The sequence below is a fragment of the Cebus imitator genome, unplaced genomic scaffold (assembly GCF_001604975.1).
Source record: "Cebus imitator isolate Cc_AM_T3 unplaced genomic scaffold, Cebus_imitator-1.0 Scaffold944, whole genome shotgun sequence".
Taxonomy (NCBI): Eukaryota; Metazoa; Chordata; class Mammalia; order Primates; family Cebidae; genus Cebus; species Cebus imitator.
In genome coordinates, this window is record NW_016108259.1 from 64,824 (window position 1) to 70,016 (window position 5,193).

The window sequence follows — 5,193 nt, forward strand, 5'->3', positions numbered from 1 at the left end:
AACTTTTTTTTTTTTTTTTTTTTTTTTTTGAGATGAGTTCTCCCTCTTGTCACCCAGGCTGGTGTGCAATGGAATGATCCCAGCTCGATGCAACCTCTGCCCCCCAGGTTCAAGGCGATTCTCCTGCCTCAGCCTCCCGAGTAGCTGGGATTACAGGTGCCCACCACCACACCCAGTTAATTTTTGCACTTTTAGTAGAGATGGGTTTCACCATGTTGCCCAGGCTGGTCTTGAATTCCTGGCCTCAGATAATCCGCCTGCCTCAGCCTCCCAAAGTGCTGAGATTACGGGTGTGAGCCACTGTGCCTGGTCGAAACAATGATTCTTAAGACATTAGACATCAGGCACCAAAGGACATTGATCCCTGAAAGATAGGAAACAAGGTGAGCACTACAACTCTCCCAGCACACTGCCTGAGAGCTTCCATGCTATGGCACTGGAAGGGGAAACTGAGGCAGCACCTGGTGGACTCCCTAAGTTGAGGCAGTCCAGAGAGACGAAGGCAGCTAGAGTTTAAAGGACAGAATGTCAGGAGAGAGGAGCACAGAGATCTGCAAAGGGTGCCCCTTCAGTATTTAACAGAGTACTTATCAACACATGCATATGAGCCAACTACTAAAGGCCAGGAAGAGAACCATCCAAGTGGATTGGAGGAACAGGTCCTGACATTCACATGGAGCTTTTGAAAATAGTGCCTGTTCCCACCACCCAGACTGGAAACTCCTAATTCACAAGGCATAGAATACACAGGAAGGTCTTGTCACGGTTGTGAGGAATAACTAGCCCTAGACTTAGTATTGCTCCAGGCTCACTTTACAAATAACAAAAGAAGACCTTAAAAGATCTATGGAAATTGCCGGGCGCGGTGGCTCATGCCTGTAATCCCAGCACTTTGGGAGGCTGAGGCAGGCAGATCACAAGGTTAGGAGTTCAAGACCAGCCTAGCCAATATTATGAAACCCTATCTCTACTAAAAATACGAAAATTAGCCGGGCGTGGTGTTGGACGCCTGTAATCTCAGCTACTCAGGAGGCTGAGGCAGGAGAATGACTTGAACCTGGGAGGCAGAGGTTGTGATGAGCCAAGATGGCACCACTGCACTCCAGCCTGGTGACAGCAAAAGACTATGTCACACACACACACAAAATCTACAAGAATAACAAAGATTGATAGGAATTAAAAAAGACCCAGCTCCTAAAAAGGTAATATTGACAATCTCTGTTACCTAAACAAAGATTACCAGGCATAAAAAGAACCAGGAGGCTGGGTGCAGTGGTTCACGCCTGTAATCGCAGCATTTTGGGAGGTCGAGGACAAGTAGATTGCTTGAGCCCAGGAGTTGGAGAACAGCCTAGGAAACATGGTGAAACCCTGCCTCTACAAATAATTTTAAAAGTTCTACTATCACATTGGATATAAAGCAAACAAACAAACAAACAAAAAAGTTAGCTGGGCATGGTAGCACATGCCTGTAGTCCCAGCTACTCAGGAGGCTGAGGTGGGAGGATTGCTTGGGCCCAGGAGGTGGAGGCTGCACTGAGCCATCATGGGGCCATTGCACTTCAGCCTGGGTAACAGAGTGAGACCCTGTCTCTAACAATAAATAAATAAATAAAATGAAAAGAACAGTATTCCAATGACCTAGTAACCTGTGGAAACTTGGATGAATGTTTAGGCATTCCAGACTTGTACAAATTAATTGTATCTGTATCTCAGAGAAAATCTTCCTCAAAACATGAATTTTTTTAAACTGGGGAGATAGCTTCTAATTTAAACTGAAAATGCACACCCAAAACACAAATCTCTGAGATAAAAATTACTCTGCTCAGACCCAGTTGAGCCAGCTTTAATATTTGTGCTCTTCCTTTGTTACTGGAAAGGGGTCCCGATTCAGACCTCAAGAGAGTGTTCTTGGATCTCACGCAAGAAAGAATTTGAGGTGAGTCCATAGAGTAAAGTGAAAGCAAGATTATTATTATTATTTCAGAAGGAGTTTTGTGCTTGTTGCCCAGGCTGGAGTACAATGGCATGATCTCGGCTCACTGCAACCTCTGCCTCCCCAGTTCAAGCGATTTTCCTGCCTCAGCCTGCCGAGTAGCTGTGATTACAGTCGGCCACCACCACGCCTAGCTAGCTAATATTTTTAGTAGAGATGGGGTTTTACTATGTTGGCCAGACTGGTCTCAAACTCCTGACTTCAGGCAATCCACTCGCCTCCTGAAGTGCTGGGATTACAGGCATGAGCCGCCATGCCTGGCCATGGGTAGAGCAGCCCAGAGGGCTGGTGGTTGTGATTTTTATGGTTATTTCTTTTTCTCTCTTTTTTTGAGATGGAGTCTTGCTTGTTGCCCAGGCTGGAGTGCAGTGACACGATCTTGTCTCACTCCAACCTCCACCTCCCAGGTTCAAGCAATTATCTTGCCTCAGCCTTCCAAGTAGCTGGGATTACAGGCTTCCGCCAACATGTCCGGCTAATTTTTGTATTTTTAGTAGAGATGGGGTTTCACCATGTTCGCCAGACTGGTCTCGAACTCCTGACTTCAGGCAATCACCCGTCTCCTGAAGTGCTGGGATTACAAGCATGAGCCACCTCACCTGGCCATATTTCTTGATGATATGCTAAACAAGGGGTGGATTATTCATGCCTCCTTTTTTTAGACTATATACAGTAACTTCCTGATGTTGCCATGGCATTTGTGAACTGTCGTGGTGCTGATAGGAGTGTCTTTTAGCATGCTAATGTATTACAATTAGCGTATAATGAGCCATGAGGATAACTAGAGGTCACTTTCATCACCATCTTGGTTTTGGTGGGTTTTGGCCGGCTTCTCTACTACAAACTGTTTTATCAGCAAGGTCTTTATGAACTGTATCTTGTGGATGAGATAGGAGGTCTCATCCTCCTATCTCATCCTGTGATTTGGAATGCCTAACCTGGGAATACAGCCCAGTAGGTCTCAGCCTTATCTTACCCAGCCTTTACTCAAGATAGATTTGCTCTGGTTCAAATGCCTCTGACACCTTGGAACAGTTGGCCTTTATGGTGTGAGTCACTAAACACATCTTTCTCTAATGCATCCCAGAAAATTGATTAAGTTTGTGGATTGAGGAAGTAAGTTTTACTCTGATGTTTTAAAAAGCAGCATCCTGATTTCCGTGTGCCTTCATTTCATAACTAAAAAATGTTTTAGCTCACTGTTGTAAAGTGAAATAATAACTCTTCATTGAACATTCATTCATTCATGTATAGAAAAAGTATTTATTGAGTGCCTACGACATACCAGGCACATCATACTAGAAGATGCTGGGAACAGAACAGGAAGCAGAACAATATTCTTGTCCTTGATAGAAAAAGATGAATACACACACACACACACACACACACACACACACACACACACACCATGGAGTGGAAAAGAAATAGGAGGTAAGAAGGGCTGGGGTAGAGATTACTATATTTGGGGTAGTCAGAGAAGCTTCTTGAATAAGGTGACATTTGACCAGAGAAGGAAGTGAGGGAGTGAGCCTTGTGGATATGAGGGGAAGGAGCATTCCTAGCAGAAGGAACAGCAGGCTGGAGGACAGAGGCGGGAGGATCTCTTTAGCTCAGGAGTTCAAGACCAGCCTGAGCAACATAGCAAGACCAGTTCTATACAAAAAGAAAAAAAAAAAAGAAAGAAAGAAAAACAAATTAGCCAAGGGTGGTGATGCACACCTAGAGTCCTATCTACTCGGGAGGCTGAGGCTGGGGGATTGCTTGAGCCCTGGAGGTTGAGGCTGCAGTGAGCTATTACTTTGCCACTGCCCACTCCAGCCTGGGTGACAGAGCAAGACCCTGTCTAAAAAAATTTTAAAAATAAAATTTAAAAAGGCCAGGAACTGTGTCTCTCATCTGTAATCCCAGCACTTTGGAGGCCAAGGCAGGAGGATCACTTGAGGTCAGGAATTCAAGACCAGCCTGGCCAAACCCAGTCTCTACTAAAAATACAAAAAAATTAGCTGGGCATGGTGTCACATACCTGTAGTCCCAGCTACTCAGGAGGCTGAAGCAGGAGAATCGCTTGAACCTGGGGGGTGCAGGTTGCAGTGAGCTGAGATCACGCTGCTGCAATCCAGCCTGGGTGACAGAGTGAGACTCCATCTCAAAATAAATAAATAAATAAAAATAATATAAGCTATTGATTGTCTATACATTGTTCTTTGTATCACAAATTTCAGGAATTTTGAAGATAATGGGTGAGGCAGCTATTCAGTAACAATGTATCTTTTTTTGTTTTGAGACGGAGTGTCTGTTGGCCAGGCCGGAGTGCAGTGGTGCAATCTCGGCTCACTACAACCTCCGCCTCCCAGGTTCAAGCAATTATCCTGCCTCAGCCTCCTGAGCAGCTGGGACTACAGGCTCGAGCCACCATGCTCAGCTAATTTTGTATTTTTATTTCTTTTTTCTTTTTTTTAAAGACGGGGTTTCACCATGTTGGTCAGGCTGGTCTTGAACTCCCGACCTCAGGTGATCTGCCCACCTTGGCCTCCAAAGTGCTTGGATTACAGGTGTGAGCCACCATGCCTGGCCCAATTTTGTATTTTAAGTAAAGGACCGGGTTTCTTTCACCGTGTTGGCCAGGCAGGTCTCGAACTCCTGAGCTCAAGTGATCCGCCCACCTCTTCCAACCAAAATGCTGGGATTACAGGTGTGAGCCACTGCACCCAGCTCCTATGTAACAACATCTCTTTAAACAATTGCTCCGGGCGTGGGTGGGTGGGTAAAGGATGCGACTGAGCTGAGATGCTCCTTTCTCTCTGGGACTGAGAAATTTTGCATACTTTACATAGCTCAGACTGCTCTTGGGCTATTTTTCTTTTCTCTTTTCCTTACCCCCGCCCAGGTGGAGTCTCGCTCTGTGGCTCAGGCTATAGTGCAGTGGTGCAGTCTCTGTTCACTGCAGCCTCCATCTCCTGGGTTCAAGTGATTCTCCTGTCTCAGCCTCCCGAGTAGCAGGGATTATAGGTGTGCACCACCATGCCTTGCTAGTTTTTGTATTCTTAGTAGAGATGGGGTTTCACCGTTTTGGCCAGGCTGGTCTCGAATTCTTGACCTCAAATGACCTGGCCCCCTCAGCCTCCCAAAATACTGGGATTACAGGCATGAGCCACTGTGCCCCACCTCCTTGTTTTTCTTTTTTAGAGACAGGGTCT